The sequence below is a fragment of the Topomyia yanbarensis genome, chromosome 2 (genome assembly GCF_030247195.1).
Source record: "Topomyia yanbarensis strain Yona2022 chromosome 2, ASM3024719v1, whole genome shotgun sequence".
NCBI lineage: Eukaryota > Metazoa > Arthropoda > Insecta > Diptera > Culicidae > Topomyia > Topomyia yanbarensis.
The window spans coordinates 189433607-189446266 of NC_080671.1; the positions used below are offsets into that span (position 1 = coordinate 189433607).

The 12660-nt window shown below is 39.0% G+C and overlaps 1 protein-coding gene across 1 annotated transcript in view; it reads left to right on the forward strand.

The window, feature by feature from the left end:
- Nucleotides 1-12660, forward strand: part of LOC131682486 (myosin-I heavy chain) — a 285951-nt gene that overhangs the window by 34922 nt on the left and 238369 nt on the right. The gene's annotated exons all lie outside the window — the stretch shown is intronic.

A 12660-nucleotide genomic window follows, 5' to 3' on the forward strand; every position in this document is an offset into this window, starting at 1 on the left:
GGCCGAACAAGCTCAGTTGCTTGTGGAACGGAAGGCGCAGCATATCACTGCGCTGTGTGTTTTTAAGTCAGTGTAGCTGAGTGAGAAGTCCTTTACACTGGCTGTGGAGGTACGCTACCCAGTTCCGTCCAACACGCGACTGAGCGTTCAAAGACTATGCTTTCTTTTGTGTTGTGCTCGTTTCCAGCACACTTTTATGTACAATCTCGAAAACAATTCTTCGTACACAAAATCGCTTGTACATTCGAGCCCCATTTGCAAATACGGTTAACATAGTGTCATGGTACTAGTTGTCTCTTTCGTTTTTTCACAATTTATGATCACAGTTTCTTTTTTACAGATAGCAGATTTTTGGCATTTTGATGAAAATTTCACAGATTTTTAGAAATATTGTGATTTTCCACAGATTTATCGGAAATTTATCACAGATTTTTTCCAGTTTCAGTTATCACAGATGGCAAAAAGATATTTTTGACCAAAACACAGATTTTAATGTAGCATCCCTGTTTGTTAGCGGTTGCATGCGTAACCTGTGTGATAGCAATCTGTGCTTTCGTTGCGCAAAGACGAAAACTTTCTTAGCAACAAATTAACGCGGATGGATGGAAAGCACAACGGGAGTTTATTATTTACGTTCGATCAATTCATTGATTCGTTTCCACTTCACTTGATTCATTTCCACGCAGCCTATCGTATTTTGATTCTGCTAATAGGTACATACTACAAAGCCTATTTACGAATGAGTACACTGCCACTCGAAAAACCGTTGCAAAAACGATTGTTGTATATTTATAGTTTCGATATATGATTAAAACCACTGCATTCGCTACATTTGTATGCGTACTTTGGGAAAGTTACAATAATGCAAAATATAACTAGAAAGCTTGGTATATACATGAAATGTGATAATATTGTCTGAAATTTGATTTCTGATCCGGGTTTTTTACCACACACAATCGAAAAGTTTTTACGATTTTAAAATCTGATCTTGTGCTATAAAGATTTAGTTCCAGATATTAGCTCGGTCACGGTTTTTTGTCTTCTTTCTTCAGATTTTCTAAAATAAGTTTAATCGGATTCGATCATCTACTACAAATGAAATGACCTGATAACCAAGAAGGTTTGGTTGAATATGTAATATTCAATGTTGATTGGTTGTGCTTAAACTGTAAGTAAGAAATATATTTGATTTATTATTACTCCAAATATACTAAGTATAATCCTACGTCTACAGTTCGTGCAACACCATAGGGCTGCCCCTTGTAGTTTTATTGCTGCAAGAAGAGAAGGCTGGTGGTTCGGAAACTGCCGCGTACCTTATTCTACGCCAAGTGATAATCTTGATGACTTTGTATCACTCTATTTCTTTACTCTGGGAAAGCCAGGTATCTTCTACGCCACCATGTTTTGAAAGCCACGTCATGTTAATGTCGATCTAAAATCAACGGAGTTGGTTCAATGCGATACGGTTATTTGATGTTCGAATTCGTTTTATTCCTGATATATCATGATGTAAAGTGTTTGTCATCCATCAACATGAAGAAAACATTACTTTTCTCTCATTTATTTAGGACTGGTGGTATCCAACGGGGAAAAACGATCGGAAATGGTGAGTGAAGTTAAGCCATTATGTGAAAAAATTCCCCCCAGAGGCGAGATTCGAACTCGAAACCTTTGAAACTCCGGCCCAATGCACTAACCCTTATGCTATCCCTGGGTATGGTGACATCCCAGAAAGAACATATGATTATCCCACTGGCGACGGTGATCGTACCCTGTCTGCAAAGCGAGAATCACATACAACGGCAGCTGATCACCCCAACACATTTGATCTATTTAATTTCCCCGCTAGATTTTCCCGCTAGGGTTCTCTAAAATCGGTTTTGTTTCTATAACTTTTATAGCTTTTATTTTACATTAAAGTATTCTTTGGAGAACTTGAACATTATGAACATTTAAACTTTTTTCGTTTTAAAGTTATGCGAACTTTTACATAAAAAATATAACTATTTCGAATAGCATTATCTTCGATTAGGGCACTTAACATTAAATACCGTAGTTGCGACATGAAATGTTATACTTTGCAGTATAGATCACCAAAAACGGCAAATTCGATGACTTTTATATTTTGCAATATTCACTCAAAAACCGTTTATTTTTAATAAAATATATGTATAACTTTCTAACTGTTCTTCAAACATTTTTGGATCAGAACACTATAAAAAAATGATTTCCATTATTTTGAAGAAAAGTGCGCGATTCTTAAAAATATTTGTAGATTTACCGGTTTTTATAATGGAATTTTCCGAAAGTCAAACGTTTTTCTACTTGTTATCGATTTTGTTGGCTATTTTCGGCAAATTTAAGATTGAGAGAAACGAAAGCAATGAAATTGAAAGATGGATAGGTATTCTAAAGCGAATCAGTTATAAACTTAGAACGGAAAACTAGGACTAGGCAGGCTCATATGGACATGATCGAAGGGAAATATAACCGATTTTTTCTTCTTTGGTTCATACAACTACAAGTTTTTATAATCTTATTGAGTTTACTGTTTCCGACAATTTTATCAAGAGGTATCATGTCCGCCGTAACGCTCTTCGTGACTGAAAATTATTACAAGTAATAGATAATTAGAGTAAGCTTCAAGATTACTGCTTATATGTTTCATAGTATACTCACACATATTATATGCCGAATTTCATTGTTCAACTTTGCAACAAATCATATAATTGACCCATACCATCCATTGCATATTTACTTGGATGAAGTGTACAAAGGATTGTACATTAAGCAGCAGATGTAACACAACTCCTACTAACCACGAGGAATCTCGCTGCATACCTCAATCATCACCATCCGTGGAGTTGTTTCAAATTGCTAGTGACGGCCGTTGCGGTAGCATGATTGCACTTGATCTACTTCACGTTGACAGCGGACTCGTGAGATCCACAATAAAACAGGTTGAACGAACTAAAACCAAACGGAATGGAACGATTATTACTAACTGTTCAGCCAACGACCAGTGTGTGGCGGTTTTGTGTGAAATTCGATCTTGCCTCACAAACCGCATAGTCCTAGATCAAATTATGGAAGCTGTTTGATCAGCAACCACTCCATATATACAAACCGATCTAACCGCCACAAAGGTACTTACGTATGTACATGCTACTCGAAGCAATGATGGAGCAGGGAGAGTTTTCCATTTCGTTGAACGTGACACTGCGACTGTGCGTCGAAAGGGAATCCGGTCAGGTGACTAATCATGGCAATGCAGGCAGACGTGCGGACGGATGAAAGACTGGAAACCGTGTTACACGTATACAGTGTCGGCGTGGGTATTGACGTCTGGACGATGGTGGGCTTGGTGTCTATCTCGCATGTAAGTGAGCCGGGCTACAGAGATTCAAATGATGACAGATTTTCCCCTACAGCATCACATGCAGTCACTGATAACAAGCCACTTTGTGGACGCAATGATAATCGAAAGTAGAAATGTCTTATTCGAAAACTGACATTGTGATATTCCGCTGACAATGATTTCCGCTTGGCGATCAGTTGCTAGCAATAGCAAAAGTAGCTCTTAAAAGAAAAACAAAGACGGTTGTATATCTTCATCGCAAGAATTTTAATGCAACCCATTTCGAATTTTTCCCCCGATAACGTATGATCGCACTTACCAAAATCCCTTGTTCTCGCTGCAATAAATTCCCTGAGGCAATGTACGGAATAACCTGCACGGCCGTTTGAAAAAGCATTTCATTACTATCAGAACAATTTTAAGCATTCTCTGAACTTGGAAAAATGTTTGTTATGTATACATTTACGTTCGTTGCTTCGGTCCACGAGTTCGAGCTCTGCCAACGGTTGGTCGATAATGCTGGTGTACCTTGCATATGATCCTGTTCAGTTTAGTCTCATCAGAGAGCTCTTTCCACTGATCATGATCCACTTGTATTCCTGACATTCATCTGACTCCGACAGTCTCGCCTATCGCCTTTTCCCCGGGCTCTTTGTAGCGGCCAACGCGAATCGAACTCAGAAAATGGCAATCATCCCATTATGCATCGGTACGGGGATACGGTCGGGCCAGCAACAGAGAAAGAAAAAAGTAAAGCTACACCCTGTCCGTGGAAAGCCTGCGAGGGCGAAAATAATGATATTATTGAGATGCGATCTGATGTGTTGCTTGGCCGATCGGTTCGCGAATAGTGACGGCGAGGCTTTCTTTCCGCGCGTCACGGTTTTTCGTGGACCGATTACCGCAGCCAAGTATGTGTATTGTGTAAGACTCTACCGGTCAGCTGGCTGGATGGAACAATTGATGATCGAACTGGTTTGATGGGATATTAACAATAGCCGCCGGATATTCGTGAGATCACGGCTGATCTGGGGTTCATTCCTTGCAAAGTGGGCCTGTCCGGCCCGCGCAACAAATATACCGCACAGATTATGCATGGCTACGGATTTTCTGCAACGAGATTGATGGATTTAATAGTAGGGTTTTGGGGTACGGTTTCTGAAGAAGATAGCGAGAAAACAGCATTTTGTTGTTTTTTATGTTGTAGGTAGGGTATAGCATAGATTAAAGATTGTTTTGCTGAATATCCTTAAGGAACAGTTTCCGTTACTGATTGGTTTAGTCGGGTGATTTATATGTTTAGAAGTAAAGCATTTTATCTAATAACTATGATGATGAAACTTCGATTTTAAATAATTTCATCAAATCAGTTACATGAGCATCTCCAGATCTAGTATGTTCAAATTTTTGCCACAAAATTTACGTATAGCGGAATCGATTAGCTATCTTAGCATGCATGCACAGACACAAAAATAACTTGTGTATTGGCAAGCTGCCATTGTACCGTGTACTACACTCTATCTTAAAATTGGAATATATCGTGCACAGTAAAGTATATCAATTTCTAAGAGTTTGCAATGTTTGAATGGGACAACGTTAGATTTAAACACAGGTCAGACTCGATTATCTGGAGATTTAAAAAAAATCTCATTCCGCATAATCGAATCACTCGGACAATCGAGCCAAACTTTATTTGTGTTATTTTATGAATTTATGCTACATTCGCGAAAAAATGGGATATATAACGAGCAGGGTAAATTTTTCGGTTAAGGTATATGTAAATATACCAATTTTGGTCCTAGTCGATTTTACAGGATTTCAAGGAGTGATTTATATTTTAGTTGGTTTTCATTTATTTTTTATATTGGTAATGAGTTAAGGGTATAATATATCAGTTTTATATTTTGCCTGCCTCTATCTAATATTTTTAACATGTGATTGAGCTCCGGAGTGTTTCCCACCGTTTGGAAATCGTCCTACGTTTTTCCAGTTTATAAAAAAGGGTCTAAACGCGAAGTTTCAAATTATCGGGGGATCGCTTGTCTATGTGCACTCTCGAAACTGTTTGAGCTAATCGTTCTAGAGTTTTTGACACATTGTTGTTCCAGTTACATCTCAGAAACTTCGCACGGCTTCGTCCCCAAGCGATCTACTTGTACAAATCTAGTAGCTTACACATTGTTCATCACTCGGTTACTACAGGATCGATTCCAAGTAGACGCAATTTACACCGACTTTTCGGCCGCCTTCGACAAAATTAATTAATTCTGCGGCAACGTTTTAGAGTGGTTCAAATCATATTTGATCGGCCGTAAAATGACTGGTAAAATTGGAAATCATATATACCATTCTTTGACGTTACGTTCGGCGTACCTCAAGGTAGTCACTTGGAGTCTTATATTTTCCTTTTATATCTAAACGATTTGGATTTATCGATAGGTGTCTTATGCAGATGATTACAAGTTATTCTACGTAGTTAAAAATCTCTCCGATGCTTTGTTTTTACAATCTCAGACACATTCGTTAATTTATGCACAACTACAGGATGAATTAAAATGCTTCGAAGTGCTCAGTAATTACGTTTGCTCGAACACATGACGTCATAAATTTTGATTATAAGATACATGAAACGTCGTTGAGAAGGGAAATAACAGTTAAAGGGTTCTGCTCGATTCCAAGCTTACTTTTAAGGATCACATTGCTTTTATATCATCAAAGGCGTCAGTTTAGGATTTATTTTTAGAGTTACTAAGCATTTCACTAACGTGCAGTGTTTAACAATGTTGTACTGCTCGCTGGTTCGTTCTACACTTGAGTATGGTGCAGTCGTTTGGGCTCCTATTTACCAGAATAGTATTCAACGCATCGAATCCATTCAGCGTAAATTTGTGCGGTTTGCACTTCGCCACCTGCTCTGGAGAGACCCTCATAACCTTCCTAGATACGAAGATCGTTGCAACCTCATTGGCTTTGGTTGTGAAGTGCGTGTACATACATTTGTTCCATCGAGTCGGATCTTGAAAAAAAGGCCCACGGGTGGTTAAAAGCTGCCCAGTCTAAAAGTGAACAGAAAACTGCCCAGAATAGGAAAAGTGACTGCAAATTTCCTAGAATAGGCGAAAAAATCGCGGAGAACGGCCCCGCTGGAGACAGGCAAAACCAGAAAATTAATTTTCGGTAGCGTCCCTAAGCGACAAACTAGCCATTTTACGCGGTAGTGTGAACAAACCCGCATAGTGTTCCCCCCAAGAATCCGCCATCGCAGAATATTTCCACCGTTATAAGGTGCAGTGTGTGTAAGCTGACGATTGGCATTTTGCTGCAAAGCTCAATTACCTGCTGAGACATCTACAGATTAATAGCGTAAACAAGATAAGGTGGATGTATGTGTGTTTTTCATATCTACGCTACGTAATGTGATACAACTTTTTGATGTTTTTCCTTAAATACGCATCAATTATGGTGAATAATGGGCTCCGAAGGGAAGAAAAACGTTTTGAAAGTTAATAATAACAGTTTTTGGTAGATATACTCAAGTTAAACATAAGAAATCTTCAAAAGTGTGAACACTGTATGTCTAGGTTAGGGTTCATAACCGTCCTATTTAATCATATTTAAACAACCCATCGAAACGTAACAAATATAAGTTCGCTTTTGGCAACAATTAGCTCTCATTTCGACACAACTTTCTGCGAGGTGGTTTTATACCGGTTCTGAAAGAAAATTTTTAAAATATGGCACAGTATCCTTCTTTGGCAGAAAAGGTCTGTTGCCATCTTGAAGGAAATTAATTTTCTCTACGTTACTTTCAGTTTTTTATACGCATATGGCCAGTTTTCCTAATAAATGAAAAAATTACATAAGCTTTTAAAAAATTTCTACCAATTTGACAGTTCATACGCAAAACATCCACCTCAAGCATGTAGCGCCTCCTAAATATATTTTCTGCGTAAATATGCCAATAGCGTAAGTAGTGTAGGGGAATTGTGGGAAAAATCGACACTGTTGGTAAAACCGACAGTCCGACACCCCACAACTTTTCCTAGAAATCAAATTTTTATTCATTATTTTTAGTACGTTTATTTAGAGCATTTGAAGAAAAATTGGATTTACGTTAGTGCGCCGAATGTCATAAAAATAAACAAAACATACGATAGCAGCGTTCATACTCGTCTGGATGTAAAATTTCGTTGGTAGATTTTAAGGTTTTAGCCGATCAAAAGCTTTTCAAATCACCACATTTTTCAGTACCTATTATTATCGGCCTTTCCTATGATCAACTAGGGGCATTGAAGACGAGTTTGAGAAATTCAATATTTTTAATTGCTTTTATAAAAAAATGTGCGCTGTTGGGGTAAAACCGACACCCTATGGTTAGGGTAAAACCGACACGCTGTTAAGATGGTTGTGTATACTTGCGATTCATTTCAAAATACTGGGGATTTTTTGACACTTCAATTAGCCTATTAGAACACTGTAGTATTAGCAGAAATACACAAAAATACTTTTATTGTGTTTATTTTTTGTAAGTCTCTTTAAAAATCAAAAATTGGAATTTTTGCTTATCTGATTCTATCGAAGCTTTTGCTATTTTTGCAAAAAGCTCATCTAACCGAATTTCTAGTGTTCTCTTGGTTTGTCATAGACGAACTTTATCACAATGATCTTATGTATACCCCAATAGAGTCCGAAAAATCAAATCTGAAAAGAGATAGTTTTACTAAGAAGTGTGTGTGTGTCACTTATAAGTGAATGAATCCAATTAGCAGAACGTAGAACACTTGCAAATCTTCTGTTACGAAATAAAATGACACTGGAGGTTACAATGATGTGCGCAAGGATTATTTGAAAATACTCATATCAATAAATAATCCTATAGCATAAAATACTCTTATATATAGTACTAGGCTTTCGAACTTTCTTCCCCTTACTACATGATGAAGCAATAAAAAGCACATATTTGCACCATACATACTCACACTTTATTAATCACGCATATATCTCATTTTTATTAAAGATAAAGATTTTAATAAAGTGGTGAGAAAATAAATTAAAGGGGGTGTCTATCTTACCCCTATGGGGTGTCGGTTTTGCCCGCAGTGCCTACAAAAAGTCACTTTGTTTTTCAAGTTTTACAACCAATATTTTTTAATGAAATAAATTTTTTGAAGCGCTGAAAAAACTAAGTCTTGTTAAGAATTTTCTGAAGAAGAATTCACCATAAAAATTAAAATTTTATTGGTTTTGTGGCAACTTAGAAAAAAATGTTAAGCTTAAGGTGTCGGTGTTAACCACAATTCCCCTACAATGTTTACCTACTGCCTGAACGCGTGCGCGCCGTGTTGGAACATAAAGATTTCTGAAGGAATATTTTCGAAAAAGTTTTTATTTGGCAATTTGATTGCTCGGGTGCATTTTGGATTCGTGCAGGTGTAGAAGTGCGTGAGTAAAAGGAAATACGACGCTACCGAAGAATAAAATGTCCGACGAGAGGGAAATAAGTGAGTTGGACCAGACAAAGCAGAATATTGTAGATTCGGTGGCTTTGTTGGAGTACTATGCGAAGGAGTTCGAGAAGGACAGAAAGTTTGCGGACCAAGTAGAAGCGCGAGCGGAAAAGCTGGAGAAATTCTACGACGAATTTCATCGGACGGTGGTGAAATCGGAGATGTTTTCCACCGATGAGGAGCCAATCGACCTGAAAAAAGGAACGGCACTTGTTTGACGGTCGCCATTATGCTCTCCGTTTCTTCTCCGCCAACCTCGCACCATCGAGACCATTGAACATCAGACTTCCGGAGCTGAATCTACCACAGTTGAGCGGTAAGTTAGAAGACTAATGTGCTTTTCGCGATTCGTTTGAATCTGCTGTAAGTTCCCGGAGCGACATCAGTGCTGTCAAGAAGAAGCACTATCTGAGGAGAGGCAGCGCACATTCTCGACCTTATCAAGATAAGCGAGTACGGCTACAAGGGTGCTTGGCGAATATTGCTGCTGCGTTTTGAGAACAATCGGAAGCTAATCAAGTGTCGACACTCCAGCAATGCACAAGGATTCAGCTGAAGATCTGCTTCCGCTGATCGATCGCTTCGAGAAGCAGATCTTTGTACTGCAGAGCTTTGGTGAAGCATCATACCGATGGAGCTCTATCCTGGTTTACCAGCTATCTATACGCCTCGATCCTTGTACGCTTCGAGAATGGGAGAACCACTGTAGCAAACTCGATACTGACAATATCGCTTCGGTTCTGGGAGAAACCACCGGCACATCAGAGGACACAAGCACATCTAGTGCGTCAACTTCAATGACATCATACGCGACGATGGTAAACTTCGTCCAGAAATACGCTCGAGTTTTGCAGGCAGTTTCTTCGGCCACTTTGAACACTGCTGCTCCTCAGCAAGCTTAATCCGACATTAAAGCTAGCAGCCTTTCCAGTCGCAGATACGCACCAAGCCGCAGTATCCAATACACCTTTTTCCAGCACCAGCAAGCCGAAGCTGTGCGAGAAGTGCGGTGAGAGTCACTACTTGTACAGCTGACCGGAATTCCGGAAACTCAACCTTCGCCAACGGATCGATTTGGCAATACAGAAAAACCTTTGCATTAACTGTATCATACTCTGGTGAAGTGATTTCTGAAACCGTTTTCCTTTCAACTGCGCTAGTGAACATCCGTAACAGTAGAGGACGCATCGTCACCGCTCGCAGCTGGTTGGACTGTGCATTCTAACGCAACATTGTTTCTGGAGCTCTTTGCAAACGACTGCAGCTTCCTCGCATCCGATTCCTGCATGCTATTCCGATAAGCGGAATCGGTAACACCAGCACGCTGGTTGAATACCAGGCCAGGATAACCATCTTTCTCGGGTCACCACCTTTTCCGTACAATGCTCCATGCTCGTTCTGCCTTCCATTGCCGTGAAGCTGCCCCAGTCGACAGTAGAAGCCCACCATTGGCCGTGGAGCTTGCAGATCCATTGTTCGCTGGCGACATCGACATGATTCTGTGCATCGCACATTTCTTCCAAATCCTTCGATACGGCAGGATATCGCTCGGCGAAGAGTTACCACTTCTGCACTGTATTCTGCATTCGGTTGGGTTGGGTTTGTTTGTTGGAAAACCACGATCACAGCGATCCACGTAATGACCAGTTAATCCCTGTATCCCTGTAATAATCCCTGTACAATCGATGAATTGGTCAACCGATTCTGGCAGCTCGAAGAAGTCCACGATGCAAGGGGATCGTCTCCATCGGAACGATACTGCGAGGAACATTTCGCAACTCCGACGGTCGTTACGTCGTCAAGCTTCCCAAGCGTGGCGAACTGCTTTGGCAGTTAACCGACAACAAATACAACGCCACTCGTTACTTCTTCTCTCTAGACTGCTGACTCGGTGCGAGTCGCGATAAGAAGGCGATGTATCAGCAGTTCATCCATGAGTACATGATATTGGGACATATGAGGGAGATTGGCCCCGATGAAATCGACGTGCAACCGCAATACTTTCTTCCATACCACGCTGTGATGAAACTCGACAGCATCACTACAAAACTTCGTACATTTTTTTTTGTGTTGCTGAAACTTTTCAGCTGATGAAAATTCAGCAAAATTCTGCTGAAATCGACAACCGAATTTTGGTGTGTTTGTTTATTTTTTATTTAAGCCTCGCTGAAAAAACGTGTACAATTTTAATTCGCAGGGTATTTATAATTGATATTTATTCCAAACTTGCGAAAATTCGCTTGAAACTAATATAAATATTTCTCTCCACGTCGACAGGTATCGTGTCAAATTAGAATGACATTCACAGTTCATTTTGAAATCAAATTGAAATATTTGAACCAATTCTTGAATCAAAGCTTAAAATAACTATCATGGTACCAGTTACAACCGATGGTTCAACCACCTTAAACTCGACGAGTGCGTATTCAAACTAAGTGAAAACATACATATGTATTCCAATTTAATTTCTTTTGCGCATTGAATATTATGTCACTACAAAATGCTGTACATCATCGGCCAACTTTTACGTTAAACTTCTAAGTTCAGAAACATATCGGCTACAAGTTGACAAAATTGTTCTCACACGCTACGGAACGAGACAAATGACGTAGAAAAGCTATTTTACTGCAAGAAGATATCGGAATGAAAAATAATTCGCCAATTCTATTTTACCCATTTTCTTTAACTTGAATTTGTTGTTTTTTAACATTGTCGTGTATCGCACATCAGAATATAAATGACAGCATCGTTTGGTTAAAGCTTACCAAATATTTTAGGCTGGTTTAAAAGTTAGTCCGGTTTAAAAACATTTAGTACGCCTTTTAGCTTACGGCTATACGAGATCCAGAAAGTAAGAAGAGTTGTGAAGTGTGTGCACTTATACTAGAAAAGCAGATGGGTGGGTTAAGTCTTGAGACATAATCACAATGAAGTCGAATACACTTAAATTTTCCCCTTCAAACTTGTGTTGTAAACTGTCATCGGAATCTCCAAGTAAGTCGTTTGAGATGATTCTTTTTTTCGAATTCGACAAAAATATTAGTGTGTTTAGAGCTGTGGAATATGGAGTTCGGTAGTAAAATACTCTAATTTATTTGTAAAATGAAATTATTTCTTGCAAATAAAAGACAATCATGGAGATGGGAGATTTGTAATCTGTTTGTGAAATCATAGAAATTTGGATTGACGACTACGGCTGCTTCAAAAATTTTGCCCCTTTCATGAGCGTGCACCAGAATTCGCGTATGAATCTCAATCTATTAAAACTATCGACCGGAACTAGATTGGAGACGATTTAGTTTTCAGTTTGCTACGTCACGTTACAGCCCACTCTCTTGCTCCTATATGATATAATTTTCTATGTAACAAAATTCTAAAAAGTCCGTATAATACCATGCTCTCTGCCTTTACTTTTAAATTTTCGATTATTTCAATTGGCATTAAGCGATTACAATCAATGGTTTAGTGAAAAACAAACTCTTAGCACTCAAGCTACTGCAGGGGAGAAAAAGTTTTAATTTTAAAATGTCCAGTTTTGTGTTATAGAACTTTCGACATTATCAATCTAAATCTCAACCACACTAGAACGTGTCAACGTTTCCGGTTCATTGTTTCTGTCTATTTCCTATTGGACACGTTCCAAAAAAACTCGAAAAAATGTAAAAACAAGACTCATTTCAAAACAAGGAATATTTGTAAATTCCACCAACGGCTGGTTCTGCCGTTAGCATCTGTCGATGGGCTTTGAGGGCAGACTTCAACACGCTTTCCTATAGCTTTGCTTACCATCAA